At 42.1% G+C, this 16594-nt stretch overlaps 1 long non-coding RNA gene across 1 annotated transcript; it reads right to left on the bottom strand.

The window, feature by feature from the left end:
* Nucleotides 1-7302: 7302 nt before the first annotated feature.
* Nucleotides 7303-10552, bottom strand: LOC141583000 (uncharacterized). Its single transcript, XR_012515828.1, has 3 exons — nt 10488-10552; nt 9755-9869; nt 7303-8725 (listed from the first exon to the last, which is right to left on the bottom strand). It is a non-coding gene; the product is annotated as an uncharacterized LOC141583000 (long non-coding RNA).
* Nucleotides 10553-16594: the final 6042 nt, after the last annotated feature.

The raw sequence follows: 16594 nt of genomic DNA, 5'->3' as shown, positions 1-16594 counted from the left end.
CTCATGCCTGTAATCCCAGCACTTTGGGAGGCTGAGGGGGGCAGATCACCTAAGGTCAGGAGTTTGAGACCAGCCTGACCAACATGGTGAAACCCCATCTCTACTAAAATTACAAAATTAGCTGAGCGTGGTGGCACATGCTACTTGGGAGGCTGAGGCAGGATAATTGCTTGAACCCAGGAAGTGGAGGTTGCAGTGAGCCGAGAATGTGCCATTGCACTCTAGCCTGGGCAATAAGAGCAAAACTCCATCTTAAAAAAAAAAAATCAGTAATTGTCAGGGGTTAGTGGGGTAGTAGGGATAAACAGGCAGAGCACAGAGGACTTTTAGAGCAGTGAAACTACTCTATATGATATAATGCTAGTTAAATGTCATCATACATTTGTCAAAACCCAAAGAACGCACAAGACAAAGAGTGAACCCTAAGCTATGGGCTTCAGGTAAGAATGATAAACAATGTAGGTTTATCAGTTATAACAAAGGTACTACTTTGACACAAGACGTTGATAATGAGGGAGGCTATATACACATGGGAGCGGGAGATACATGGGAACTCTGTACCTTCCCCTTAATTTCATTGTTAACCTCAAACTGCTCTAAAAAATACAAGTCTATTTAAAAAGAGCAACGACAATAACAGCAACAAAATATCTGAGACATCAATAAGCATCTGACTCACTTTTAATCAGAGGAAGAATTGCCTTTTGGGCCAGGCATGGTGGCTCACGCATGTAATCCCAGCACTTTGAGAGGCTGAGGCAGGTGGATCACCTGAAGTCAGGAGTTCAAGACAAGCATGGCCAACATGGTGAAACCCCATCTCTACTAAAAATACAAAAATTAGCAGGGCATGATGGCGGGTGCCTATAATCCCAGCTACTCAGGAGGCTGAGGTGGGAATATTGCTTGAACCCAGAAGGTCAAACTCGCAGTGAGCCGAGAAATCGCGCCATCACACTCCAGCCTGGGCTACAGAGCAAGACTTCATCTCAAAAAAAAAATGCCTTTTAGAGGTAGAAATGCCAGATTTAGCAAATACAGGCATGGGTCACTTAACATCAGGGATATGTTCTGAGGTCTTAGGCAATTTTGTCATTGTGTGAACATCACAGAGTATCCTTACACAAACCTAGATAGTATAGCCTGCTACACACAGGCTGTATGGTAGAGCCTGTTGCTCCATGGCTGTAAGCCTGTACAACATGTTAAATACTGAATACTACAGAAAATAGGAACACAAGATAAGTATTTGTGTATCTAAATATAACTTAGAAATAACATAGAAAAGGTACAGTAAAAACACAGTGTAATAAGCTTATGGGACCACTGCTGTACATGCCATCCATCAATGACCAAAACGTTCCTCCTGGTTAAACAGGAACCTCGGGTAAACAATGAATAATTTTTAGTCCCAAATATTACTAGACATACTAAAACGATTATTTACTTTTAATCTGAAATTCGAACTTAACTTGGCATCCTTTACTTTATCTGGCAAAAATAGTTGTAGGGAAATTGGCATTTCATAATTGGGCTGTGGCCCCCTCTTAATTCCTGAGCCTGAAGACGTTTTTGTCTTCCTGGAAAGTTCCATTGAGCAATCTCCGAAAGGAAAACTCTCAAGCAATTAGAGAAGAATAGGATGCCTGCCTTGTCAACAAGATTGGCTCTCTCATTCCCCGCAGCCGGTGGGGTCACATCCTCCCATCCATCCTTCGTTCCATTTGTGAGAAAGCTAGCTATGTAAAACATATTGCTTTACTCTACAGATGAGTTCCTGAATGGAGTATAAGTGAAATCACATCTTTACTAGAATAGGAGAACATCTTTATTTAAAACAACCCTGGAAATAAACACACAGACACACACATAAAATTCCATCCTCTCTTACCACAAAAGACCACTCTCTAATTAAAACTATATTGCATTTCCATCACAGTTTTCCTGAAACTGGGAGACACACACACACATATATATGTGTAATCTTGATCATAGCCTGGCATAGGAGACCACAAGTATTTTTAACTGTTTTCAATGAAAAAAACAAAATCTGCATTCCCTCCTCACAGCTCACTTCCACTAAGCATTCCAGTACCACCTGCTTCTGTTTAAGCAAAGAGTTGCCCAACGATTTTTCCCCAAATTGGGTTCAATTTAATTACGGCTTTTGTTTTAACCCACACCACTTGGTGATTAAGGCAACAGCCAAACCCAAAAAGAATCCCAGAAACTGAAATAAAAGTTGGTTTCAAACACTTTGAGAAGTCATCTTCATTTCCATATATTCCTTGTCCCTGCAATACAGCCAACAGTGACATTAAAGACTCCTCAGGGAAACTATCCCTGTTATAACCATTTAGAGACAAGTTAATACCGTGCCTTCTCTTAGGAAACCTGAAAGGATTCTCTAAGGTTTCTAGATACTTTAAGTCAGGGTCTGGCTTTTCCTGGTTGTTTATGAATTACATCAGAACCATATAAAATTTCGTGGCAAAGACACAGTGGAAGTGCCTTTATGCATGCAGCTGGTTAATGTGCATGGATTGATTATTCATGAAGCCACCACCATACCAAATTGGTCTAAAGGAACAACAGGACAAAGGGCTCAGCAACCAGCCTGACTCACTGGAAATCTGAGCGGATGAAGTTAGTGTAGTCATCAGAACTGAGGCCACCATCAGATCTGATTTCTGATGAGTTTCAGCTGAATCTAAACAGCAAATGGGAAGCAGCTGTCAATGCTGATGCTACAGGAGTGGGAGCTCGGGCCTTTCTGTTCAGAGATCCAGTCCTCCAAGACCTACAAGTCTTACGTATTAAAAGACACTCAGAAATATGCCCTGAAAAATTCATGGGTATGAGCTCTTAATGAACAGCCAGCTCATTTTTTTTTGAAGGGCCAAAGACTGGGAACAAAGCCATGTAAACATGCATAAAGAAGCGTCCCAACAGAACCTAAAAGAGGTAAGCGCTTTCTCCAGGGAATGGTGCAAAGCTAAGCATCAAGAACAGAATGTGGCCTCTGGGTTTCTGCCTTATTTAAAATCCAAGCTGTTTTTTTTGTGTGTGTGTGTTCTCTTTTTGTAGAAGGAGGCTGAAATAGGCAGAAATCGTAATGGACTTTATCAGAGAAAGGCACGGATGCAGTACACAAATGCTCCTTGACTTTTGATGCGGTTACATCTCGATAAACCCAACATATATTGAAAATATCATGAACTGAAAATGTTTTCAATACACCTAACCTACCGAGCATCGTAGCTAGTCTACCTTAAATGCACTCAGAAGAGTTACATTAGCCTGTAGTTGGGCAAAATATTCTAGCACAAAGTCTACTTTAAAACAAAGAGTTCAACCTCTCATGTAATTTGTTGAATACCATACTGAAAGTGAAAAACTTTCAGTATTGGTATCTGAAGTAGGGTTTCTACTGGATGTATATTGTTTTCACACCACTGTATAGTCAAAAAATTGTGGGCCAGGCGCGGTGGCTCACGCCTATAATCCCAGCACTTTGGGAGGCCGAGGTGGGCGGATCACAAGATCAAGAGATCGAGACCATCCTGGCCAACATGGTGAAACCCTATCTCTACTAAAAACACAAAAATTAGCCGGGTATGGTGGCGTGTGCCTGTAGTCCCAGCCACTCAGGAGGCTGAGGCGGAAGAACCGCTTGAACCCAGGAGGCGGAGGTTGCAGTGAGCCGGGATTGCGCCGCTGCACTCCAGCCTGGTGACAGAGCAAGACACTGTCTCAAAAAAAAAAAAAGAAAAGAAAAGAAAAAGAAAAAATTGTAAGTGGAACCATCATTAGTCTGAGGCCATCAAGAAGAATGCAGAGGTTCAGATCAGGGTTCAAAACCTTCCAGAAGTTTCAGATCGGTGCTTAAAAGCCCGCCTTCAAGCCAGGGCCCAATGTGAATGAAGCCACTGAATGCTAACACAGGTGGTAAAGGTTCTGCCTTCTCATAGCTAGATGCTAGACATCAAGAATTACCTTTGAAAAAAGGAACTAGAATAAGATAAAGACCTAAAGAAAATAAAACAAAAGAGAGGCAAGAAGATAATCCCCAATGGAGAGTGGTGAGTGATGCAGAATCACCAGAGTGTTTCTCAAGGGAATGTGTCGTTGGCATGAGGAGCACCATCTGTGCTGGGCGTAAGGGTCCCCCAGCCAGGTCCCCTTTCCTGAAGGAGTCTCAGCCACTGGGAGTGGCTTTTTTTTTTTTTTTTGGCTTGAAAATGCAACAGCCTTTATTGTTGCAGCAACACTAACATATATGCCCCATCATTCCCTGCCGAGGCCTGTCCCCACCCCACCCCTTGGTTGTCAATGGTGTGGAACATTGGGATGAGGGGAAAAATCCCTAAGCAGAGCTGGAGGGAGGCAAGTGGGACTGGTGAGGGTCGGGATCACCTGGGACCAGGGGTCCAACAGTCAGGATACCTGACTCCACACAGGGGCCTGGAGGCAGGTGTGACTGGCATAAAGTCTTCACTGTCAGCTCCTTCCTGGGACTGCCTCAGCTGCAGAAAGCCACCTGTCCGAGGTTATGCCCTTTCCTGGGGCAGCCCATATCTGATTACTGATCTATCTTAGCCCAAGTCAGGACAGCCCTGAAGGGCCATCCTAGCTCCAGAGCTGCCATGAAGTCAGCTAAGACAGCCATGGGCCTGTATTCTGCCTACTGCTGATTCCTTTTCCTTTCTATGGCATTTCTCTTCTCAGAGACACTCCTTGATTAACTTCCCATGCACCAAACTCCATCACAAAAATCCACCTCCCAGGAAACTCAACCTGCAACATCACCTTCATCTGGGATTTCCTTGGCAACTTTCTGGGGCAAACTTGCTAAATCTCCAGCTGCACCAGTGGATGATGTTTGGACAATCCATTTCTCGTGTCCCAAAATCAGCCACAGGAAACCTGGAGCATCAACTTATCGGAGGATTTGACTTAAGAACATGTGTTTCTTGGACAGGAGAGTCAATGTCATTAGGAGAAACTGTTCTCATAAAAAGAGGAGTATAGAGGGCTGGCTTACATCGGTTTGGCAAGGGGGAACTCTGGTTTTTGGTTTTGTTTGTGTGTTTTCAGCTGTGTGAATCATTCTGACCATAGAGGCCTGACTTAATAAGAGTGATCCACCATAGATCCGTTTAATTAAAAGCCAGGAAGAGGAATATTAATATACTATTCCAATTTTGCTTGACAAGCATTATTGTCTCCACTTAGAGAGGGCAGGGAGAGAGGAACCTGTGAATACAGACAAGGGCAGAACCTTCTTTTCCTTTAACCCCCTTGTGCTCTCTTAGAAGTGTAAACCTGAGCATTAACTTCAGGCTTGGCCCTGAGTCCCGAGAAGCTAGACCTCTCTCCCACTTGGCTCTCTCTTAGCAAACTCCCCTCGAGGCTTCCTTAAACACCTACAAATATACGCTGCCATGGAAGAGGCAAAGCTCCGTCTCTGAGCCTGAACCTTCTGTCAACTATTGGCCAGAGCACAGGCACACGGGAGTCTTATTTTCAAAGCAACAGGGACTCCAGAAGACCATTGTCAGATAGGCAGAGCACCCCACTGAGATTGTCATTGGAGAATAGAGAAGCTAGAAGGGACAAAAATCTGGCACTTGTTCTTTGAATACTCAGACATCTCTGGACTCTATCCAGTCACCACCTGTCACTTCCACGAAGCAGCCCTCGGGACATGCTGTGCTCTCAGCATTTTGGTTTAGGGATCAGATTGCTTAGTCAACTTTTCAACAAAGGTGGTCTTCTTGGCCAACAGTCCCAGAAGGACAAACGTCAACCTGAGATGACACAACTGAACAGCTGTGCACACGTCATGGCCCTCGTGCCAACTGAGAGGGGTGGAGGGAGGCCACGAAAGAAGGTTGTGGAGACCAGAAGGCATCGCAGGAAATGCTGGATCAAATTACTTTTCCGCTCCAGCTGGATGGAACAACTGCCTCTCTTGAAAATTCAAGGACAGTGGAGCCAGGGTAACAAAGCAGGCTAACAGGAAGGACGCTGAGAAATGAGTCTGATTATGGCACTGACATTTGGATGTCAGAGACCGATTCTGGGCTCTCTCTGGAATGAGGTGCTTCTGAATGTTGAAAGCTCTACTTCAGGATTTATAAGAATTACTGAGGGTACTTGTTTAAAAAGCTGATCGTGGACCCTACTTCTAGAGTTTCTGATTCAATGAGTATGGAATGAAAGCTAGAATCTATTGAGTGTATTTATTTTTAAAGTGAGCCGTAGGTGATTCAGATACATAGGTTACAGTTTGAGAAACAGAGTTTCTGTCTACAGGGGGCTTTTCCTCTCAGTTTGCCTCCCAGCATGCCAGTCTGGTTTATTTGCATAACAGGCAAGCATAAATGCCTTAAAAGCTTGTTAGGATTTGAACAAACACAATTGTTCTCAAGGAGAGTAGGATGGGAAGTAATAACCATTAGGCTCTGATTATATGCTAGGAACTGTGTTGGCCACTTAAGTAACTATCAGTTTATGTCATTCTTACAAGATCCCCGAGTAAAGAAGCATCTTAGCTTTCCAAATGGAGAAACTGAGGCTTTGAGAAGTTAAATAGGTCATTTGCCAAGGATCACGGAGCTAAAGTGACAGAGCAAGAATTTAAACCCAGGTTAAATCTGCCTCTGAAAGCCAACGTGCCTAAGCCAGAGAATCGTCCAGGACGTTTGAAGTCCAGATTCTCTGCTTGCTCCTCTAGAGATTCCGACTCCATATCTTTGCAGCAGAGCCCTGGTATCTGTAACTTTGATTTAGCCTCATGTGATTCTGACCCTATGAATTAAGAAAAGACTCCACAATCCCTACTGCCCCTCAGAGAGTGCACGTATCTGGGGGTTCCTTTCAGTAGAAGTAGGTGGCTCAAAAAGATACACATGGGAGGGCGAGGCAGTCAGATCACTTGAGGCCTGGAGTTCAAGACCAGCCAGGCCAACATGCTGAAAACCCATCTCTACTAAAAATACAAAACTTTAGTTAGACGTGGTGGCAGGCACCTGTAATCTCAGCTACTTGAGAAGTTGAGGCATGAGAATTGCTTGAGCCCACAAGGCAGAGGTTGCGGTAAGCCAAGATCGTGCCACTGTACTCCAGCCTGGGTGACAGAGGGAGACTCCATCTCAAAACAAACAAAACAAAAGATACAAATTTTCATCCTTTGCTTCTAGGGCAAAAGGGTTGCTTTGAAAAGACCTGACAGTTGCCTCCAAAACTTGTCGAGAAATAGATGAGCTGCTCTTCAGATGGCTTTATCCCCTACATTGTTTCAATTCATAGAGAAAATCATTGGACTGGGACAAAGGGATTTCTAATGCTCTCTCATAACAAATAATTTGAGTGTGGGCAACATTTTTTGCATGACTCCCAGTAATAAAAAACAGCAAGTGGATTGAAAAAAATGGCCATAGAATTAGTATAACTGCTGTGTTCCCTACAGGTTAATTGCTTGGTGGGAAGATCAAGTTTCTACACTCCAATGTCACAATATTCTCTAGTTGTTCTCTAACTTTAGGTTGCATCAGAATCATGAAGAAGGGGGGGTTGTGCTGTTAAAAATATAGGTGCCAAGGCCCCACCCTGTAGAGATTTCAATTTACTGGGTTCATAGTGAGAATCAAAAATCTGCATTTTGGAAGAGCACTGGGGTTATTCTGGTGCAAATGCATATAAACTACAATTCAAAAAACTATGGTAACATGTCAAGACAGCTTTAAACTCTTGGAAGTAAGAGAAGGAGGGAAGGATGGATGGTAGATAATGGATGCATAACAGAATATCAGTCAACAGATGGATCATAAGATTGACTGGAAAACATGATCATTACTAGTTTTGTAATCCTACCAATTAATAAAAATAATTGAACTGTTCATTCAGGAATAATGCTGAACATGTGAAAGATATGGCTGCCTACATCCTTAGCAGGGAAAAGGTGTGCCGTACTGTTAAGGTAGGGGTAGCTCTCTGACTTACAGAATAGTACTCCAAGAAGCAGTCATGAAGCAGTTATCTGAAGCAAATCCTATTTTACTATCAACGTCCATGATAAAATTGGGCTGTTCTCTAAAAAGAATAACAGTATCCCCAGAATACAATAAAATAGCAGTGATACAAAAAACATTTATAATTCAAAACTTATGGCATTTGGATGAAAGAGCAATAGTATTTAACAATTTAATAGCAACCCTGCTTTGTGTTATTACGTGCTGAAGGTGAAAGTAGGGTCATTTTCTCAATAAAATATGTAACAAAGTGAGCATCACAAATCAAATGGAGAATGAAGGGAATATTTAATAAATGTCATAGCAGTCAATTAGCAATTTAGGGGAAAAGTCAATTTGGCTTGTTTTCTTACATGAGATACCAAAATAAATGCTAGATAGATAAAGTTTTTAAAACTAGAAAAAAAAATGCAAATAAAAAAGATTTGAGATGCCTCAAAATACATATTTAGTTATTCCACTAAAACATGAGCTTCTTGAAGGTAGGAATTTTTGTTGTTGTTCACTTGGCATATCCACAGTGCCAAGAACTGTACCCAGAATTTTGTTGGTGTTCAATAAATGTCTAATGAATGAATCAATAAATCAGTGGTTTAAGTTTCTTGTAAGTAGAAGGACTTTGTTAATTAAGAAATGATAGAAAAAAATTACAAAATTTTTTTAGTTAACAGACTTGACAGAGTTGAAACCTGTAAAAAGAAAAAATATTAAAAGTCAAGAACCAACATAGTGAAACATTTGCAGGATAAATATATGTTTTAATGACCTCAGGATTTCTTTTTCTGTTTATGGCCCATCCTCATTTCTCAAATTGAATGGGTCATTTTCTTATTAGCTCGTTTTGAATGAGGCAAGCCCTACACATTCCAACAGAAGGATCATTGTAATCCTTCATTTTCTTTCCATATTATTGTTTTCTCCTAGATCACAAAGTTTTGCATCTCATGTATAGTTCAGAACTAAATTTGATATGAAAGCTAGAAATTTTAAGATGTTTTGAGACCATTCCCTATGACATAAGTCATTCTTCACTAATAGTCTAATACTGTGTGATAATTTCAAGTCATTGTTCTGTTTTGGTTTCTGAATTAATGGTATTTATGAATCCTTATACACCACAAGCTGCAATAATTCTTTATCTTCACACAGATCACACATAACCATCCCAAGAAATGTCACATGGGAACAGAATTGGAGAAGGGAACAAATCTCCAAGTCCTGTCTAAAATCAGGGAGAACCCAACAGGATCCCAAGGCCAACATAAGCCTCTTGAGCCATTCCCTCAAAACATAGCTAATGTCTTTTGGGCAGATATTCCCAAACACACGCGGAAACGCAGCAATGATTGGTAATTTAAGCAAGGCTTTGCATTATTAATGTAGTAAGTGTATGTACAAATATATGTAAACTTTGGGAGATTCTGTACATTTGACATTAAGAGTAGGAACTGTACTTGGCTTTTGCCTTTACAACAAAAATATCCTTAAACACTTTTTTCTCTGTCAGTTTTCCATTCTGTAATGGAAAATTTTAAGTAAAGAAAACACCACAGTGAAATCTGTTAGCTTGAGGATGTATTTGTATCTGCAGAGAGAAGACGCCTGAAAAGGCAACACCACATTTCAGCTCTGCATAGAGCAACGCTTATAATACTTAAAATATTTTTTTAAAAAAACATATTTTTAAATATTGAAAACATTTTAGCATGCTGTCTCACCTGTTTGGCAGAAGTTGAGATACAGGAGCTGTTCACGTAACCGGCACATTCTGCCAATACATCGCCTTAGTTCTCTGACATATTCAGGTTTTACATGGCAACTATGAGCATTTAGCTGCAAGGAAAACTGGTCAGAGCTATTTGGCTTTCTCAAGGGTATCAGAATCATTTGTTCTTAGTAAACCAATTTTATTCATTTGTCGATCCACATCTGCTGAGTCACTCTCTTGGGCCCATCACTGACCCACAATAAGTGGGCTATGCCTTTTGGTCATGTTAGCAAGCAAGGGCTCCAGGTTTCCTTTCCATAATGAAAACTTTTGAGGCTGAATTGCAGTCAAAGTCTTTTAAATTATGAAAAAAAAATCTAAAGCTTTTCAAGCCTATACCCTCTAAACCCTGTTCTCAGTAGCATTCAGTGCAACCAAGTATTCCTTCTCTAGAAACATGTTTCTCTCCTGGCTTCTGGGAGAGGATGCTCTCCTGGCTTTTGTCCTGCTTCCCTGGGGCCTGCATCTAGATTTCTTTGGCGGGCTTACCTTCCTGTGCCTGCTCTATAAACACTGGAGTCCCTGTGGGCTGCTCAGCCTCAGACCATGGTTCCTCTGTTCTTTCTACACTCTCTTCCTGAAGTGACCACCTCTATCCTCATGGCTCTAAATACCTTCTAGGTGGTAACAATGCCCCAGCGTTCATCTTCATCTCAAAACACTCCTCTGACCTCCAGACTCACCAGTCCAGCAGCCTTTCACAGGCCATGTGGAGTCTCCTCCGCAGCTGAAACTTAACATGTCCCAACCGAACTCCTGACTTCTGCTCCCCAGCAAGCCTGTTCTTGCCAACACATAAAATGGCACTGCCATCTGCCAAGCTGTTTGAGCCAAGTCCAAAAGTCATTATTGATTTTGTCCTTTGACCCCACACCCTACCTTCACTTAAGTATCTGTTGCTGCTACCTCAAAAATACGTCTTGATATCAGATGTGATTTTCAAACTATTTAACAACTGGTACTGATGGGCACTTGCCATGGGTACTGCCATGGGTACCGTGTTCCCCACTGGGCCCATTTGGGGTGGCAGAGGGCACACTGGAGACTCAGTGGGCTGGTTAGAAGGCCAGGGGATGCTAGGGTGGCCCACCTCAGAGTCCACCTTTTGGTTATTTCTTTTAGGTATAGGCCCAGAAGTAGGGATGGCTGGATCATATGGTAATTAATTCTATGTTTAATTTTTTTAGGAAAAAAATTACATTCCCACCAACAGTGTACAAGGAAATGTGAAATATGGTATAGCTGCTGTGGAAAACAGTACAGCGGTTCCTCAAAAAATTAAATTAGTCCAGGCACGGTAGCTCACACCTGTAATCTTAGCCCTTGGAGAGGCCAAGGCAGGTGGGTCATCTGACATCAGGAGTTGGAGACTAGCCTGGCCAACATGGCAAAACTCACCTCTACTAAAAATACAAAAATTAGCCAGGCGTGGTGGCGGGTGCCTGTAATCCCCGCTACTCAGGAGGCTGAGGGAGGAGAATCACTGGAACCTGGGAGGGTGAGGCTGCAGATTGCGCCCCTGCACTCCAGCCTTGCTGACAGAGCGAGACTCTGTCTCAAAAAAAAAGAAAAGAAAAGAAAACTAGTTTAGTTCACCTTCTTCACATCCTCACCAATACTGAGGTTATTGTCTGGGTTTTTAATACATAATAGCCAAACTAGTAGTGGGTGCAAAGTGGCATCTCACTGTGGTCTTGATTCGCATTTCCCTAATCACCAGCAACGCTGAGTGTCCCTTCACGTGTGTCGCGGCCATCGTGTACTTTCTTAGGAGAGATACCTATTCACATTCTTTGCTGATTTTTAATTTTTTTCTGTCATTCAGTTGGGAGAATTCTTTATACAGTCTGGATATTAACTCCTTATCAAATATATAGTTTGAAAATATTTTCTCTCATTCTAGGACAGAATCCTTTGATCCAGACAAGTTTTCCATTTTGATGAAGCCTAATTTTTCTATTTTTTTTCTTCTTTATCCTGTGTCTTTGGTGTTGTATCCAGGAAATCACTGCTAAATCCTATGTTGTGAAGCTTTATCCCTGTGCTTTCTCATAAGAGTTTCATAGTTTTTGCTCTGATATTTAAGTCTTTGATCCACTATGAGTTAATTTCTACATACTGCGTAAGGGAAGGGTCCGACTGCACTCTTCCACATGCAGACATTAAATTTTCCCAGGATCATTTGTTGAAAAGTCTGTCCTTCCCCCACTGAGTAGTTTTGACACTTGTCAAAAATCGTCTGACCATACACGCAAAGATTTACGGTCATGTGTCACGTAATGACAGAGATACCATCTGAGAAATGTAGCGATTTAATCATGCAAACATCATAGAGCACACGTACACAACCCTATGTGGTATAGCCTACTGCACACCTATGCTAGATGGTGTAGCCTATGGCTCCTGGGCTAAACTCATATGGCATGTTGCTGTACTGAATGCTGCAGGCAACCGTGACACAGTAATAAGTATTTTGTGCATCTAGACACATCTAGACATAGAAAAGGTACAGAAAAAATACAGTTTAAAAGATAAAATGTGCTGCACCTATATAGGGGACTTACCACTCATGGGACTGGCAGGACTGGAAGTTGTTCTGGGTGAGTCAGGGAGTGAATGGGGAGTGAATGTGAAGGCCTAGGGTGTTACTGTGCACTACCACAGGCTTTATAAATACTGTACACTTAGGCTACACTACACTGATACAAACATTTTTCCTTATTCAATAACAAAGTAATTTTAGCCTACTGTAACTTTCTTACTTTATAAACTTTTAACTTTTTTGTATTTTGGACTCAATAAGGCTGAGCACAGTGGCTCACACCTGTAATTCTAGCACTTTGGGAGGCCAAAGCAGGTGGATCACCTGAGATCAGGAGTTTGAGACCAGCCTGGCCAACATGTCAGGCTAGTCTCTTTATGCTTTTATTCTAAACGCTTTTTTCTATTTTTATTTATTTATTTTTTTAGTTTTTAAACTTTTTAATTAAAAACTAAGACATGAGCATACTGATTTGGCTTGGCTGCGTTCCCACCCAAATCTCATCTTGAATTCCCATGTATTGTGGGAGGGACCCAATGGGAGTTAATTGAATCATGAGGGCATGTTGTTCCAGTGCTGTTCTTGTGATAGTGAATGAGTCTCACGAGATTGGAAGGTTTTTAAAATGGGAGTTTCCCTGCACAAGCTCTCTTCTCGGCTGCCACCATGTGAGGCGTGCCTTTCACCTTCTACTACGATTGTGAGGTCTCTCCAGCCACATTAAAGTCCATTAAACCTCTTTCTTGTGTAAATTACCCAGTCTCGGGTATGTCTTTACCTGCAGCATGAAAACGGACTAATTCACCTACACATGAGCTGAGACCTCCACAGGGTCGGGATCACCAATATCACTGTCTTCCGCCTCCACATCTTGTCCCACTGGAAGGCGTTTGGGGGCAGTAACAATCATGGAGCTGTCATCTCCTGTGATAACAGTGCCTTCTGCTGGGACAACATCCAGTCTTCCAGTTCATGATAGGATGTCTTTCCATTTATTTGTTCTTATTTTATTTCTTTTAGCAATGTTTTCTAGTTTTCACATAATAAGCTTCATGAAAGGATAAATAAGAAAGTAGTAATAATTGTCACCTGACTAGGAGTGGAAGATGGAATCAGACCAGATGGACGCCTTCATCTACTCATTGTGCCTTTTTCATACTTCTCATGCTTGCACTTTATGAATAGGGACCACAGTCTGGGTGAGGCGAAGGTGGCACCTGGGGATCAAAATGTAAGGGGATCATCACTCCTCACTCCCACATGCCAACGTGGCTCTTGCATGGACCCGAGAGTGAGTGTTTCCTTTAGTTTTGTCTTCTAGGCCCTGTCCTAGCGCCTGAGCTCTCAGCAACATGTCCTTAATAAATGACTCACCCAGGAGTTCCTGTCTCGGGGTCTGCTTCGGCAGAGCCTGACCTAAGACGTTCGTCCGCTAGTCTCTGCTAACGATTCAGATCCTACACTTTGTTACTCCCCCTTTCTCAAGTGGGGAACAGAGGTGCCTCTCATTCTTCTCCATCACAGAATGCTATCTCTTCCTTCACAGAAAATTGCCTCCATTCCTAACCATTTGTTTATTTGATCATTCTGCACAAGATTGTACCCTTCACAAATACTGGGACCATTGTCCTGGCACATTTTCTGGTATATTGTAAGCATTTAAAATGCATCTGTGGAAGGAAGGAAGGAAGGAAGGAAGGAAAGATTTATTCTCTAAGTGTCAAAACAAAGTTTGAGGAGGTTTTTACATTGAGAAAACTAAGACTCTAAATTCAAGCATCATCATCATACTTTCATGAATAAAAGGATATGTTTTAAAAATGTTTTTAGCGGTGCAGTGAGATGCGGTACTATGAGGGAAAGTATTCTTTCCGAAGCTTGTTCCTTACTGTCAAATCCACCCATCCCATATGGATCTCATTTGGTTGGATCTTTGCTGCTGCTTTTTATTTTATTTTTTTTCCACTAAAATATTCTCACATTTCCATTAGGTCATGTATTGTGTAACTGTAGCTTAAATATCTGGTTTCTTCCAAAATTCTGGGCCAGCAAACTGATTTGCCTCATATAAACCCCGGATCTGTCACACAATGACATGACTGATGTATTAGGAACACCCTCTTTGCTGCCTCACCCATTATATAAAGAAAACTTTCTGTAAGTTTCCAAGACTTGAAGACTTTTTTTCCAAAATATTATACAAATACTAAAGATGTCTTTTACACACACCCGCAAGGCCCTTGCAGACACTGGAGATTCCCACAATATTCTTTTGCAGCAAGTAAAAGCCACAGATTTGAGAGATGAATGGAGGCACTGAGAGCGCAGGCCAGGAACCAACGGTATTGAAGAAAACACTCAGAAGGCCAGGTGCATGGTTCACACTTGTAATCCCAGCACTTTGGGAGGCCAAAGTGGGCAGATCACTTGAAGTCAGGGGTTCGAGAACAGTCCAACCAACATGGTGAATTCCCATCTCTACTAAAAACACAAAAATTATATAGTCATGGTGGCAGGCACCTGTAGTCCCAGCTATTCGGGAGGCTCAGGCAGGAGAATCATTTGAAACCGGGAGATGGAGGTTGCAGTGAGCCAAGACCATGCTACTGCACTCCAGCCTGGGCGACAAAGCCAGACTCTGTCTCAAAAAAAAAAAAAGAAAGAAAAAAAAAAAAAGAAAGAAAGAAAGAAAAGAAAAGACACAGAGGGTGAAGCCTCCAAGAGAAGCAACTGCTACCCACATAAAAATTTTAAAAAAAAAAGGTTTCTTGGCCCCCTGAGCCAAGAGAAAAGTGACCAACGGGACCCTCTATATGTGAATATCCTTGTATGGATGCATGCTTTCCATGGGACCAGGCATGGTGGTTCATGCCTATAATCCCAGAACTTTGGGAGGCCAAGGTGGGTGGATCATTTGAGGTCAAGAGTTCAAGACCAGCCCGGCCAATATGGTGAAACCCCATCTCTACTAAAAACACAAAAACTAGCCAGGCAGTAGTGATGCATGCCTGTAATCCAGCTACTCGGGAGACTGACGCAGAAAAATTGAGCCTGGGAGGCGGAGCCAAGATCATGCCACTGCACTCCAGTCTGGACAACAGAGTGAGACCCTGTCTAAAAAAAAAAAAAAAAAGGGATGCATGCTTTCCATGGATGCAGCCTTTGCTCAGCTGTTTAAGGGTCTGCTCTAAAACAGAGGTCAACAAACCTTTTCTGTAAAGGGTCTGATAGTAAATATTTGAGGTCTTGTGGGCCATGAATGGTCTCTGTTGCATCTTTTTGCTTGTTTGTTTGTTTGTTTTAAACAACACTTTAAACACATAAAAATGATGCCTACTTTGTGGGCTGTACTGAAGAGGCTACAGGCTGAATTTGACCCCTGGCCATAGTTTGCTGACTCCTGATCTAGGTAATGAAGGGAGGAGAGGATTTTATTCATGATTCTCACAGTTTTCTGTTGGTTTCCTTGTAGCCTTATGATTTGCCTTCTAGTTGATTGGAATAAACCTCCTGACTGGCCTTCCTTCTGTAATAATACTACTCACCCCACCGTTGACTCATCTCCTTGAAAATCCTTTGAGGTAGATACTATTATTTTCCCCATGTTATAAATAGGAAAACTGAGGCTGGGAGAAGCTATGGAACCTTCCTGAGATCGCACTGCTGCAAGTCTCAGAGTCAAGAACTGGAATTAAGACTGCTTAATACCAAATCCTTAGTTTGCTCTTTCCACTAACGCCTGACAATAGCAGTTCTTTCTCTTGTCTATCTGCTTCCAATTCATCCTAAATCACGGCATCCAATCGATCTTCCTGAGACATCAGTTTGATCATGACATTCCCCTGCTCACAGTCCTTCAGTGGCTCCTGGTGATCTCGAGTGCTTAGTGGCTCCTGGACCTGAATTTTGTTTTGTTTGATGGTCTATTATTCGTCTCAAGAGCATCCTTCTACATCCGCTAGAGTTTCCACTGAAGAGACTTCCCAACTGTTCGTGACTCAAACCCCGATCTTGTGAGACGGAGCGTTGGGTTCAGCCCACATCGAAACCCCCTCCTCACACCTGTCTCCATCAGGCCTTCAGCTTCCTTGACAGCTCCTAGATTTGCAGGCATCATTCCATTTACTTTTTTTTTTCCACCTACATTTTTAAGGCATCTCATACTTGATATCCTTTGCAAATATATTATTACATTTCATCTTCCTAAAAATCTTGTGAGGTGAGTGCTGTATCCTCATTTTACAGATG

Source organism: Saimiri boliviensis, chromosome 2, assembly GCF_048565385.1.
Source record: "Saimiri boliviensis isolate mSaiBol1 chromosome 2, mSaiBol1.pri, whole genome shotgun sequence".
NCBI lineage: Eukaryota > Metazoa > Chordata > Mammalia > Primates > Cebidae > Saimiri > Saimiri boliviensis.
The sequence above is the reverse complement of the archived record's forward strand: the minus strand, read 5'-3'. Positions and strand labels throughout refer to the sequence as shown.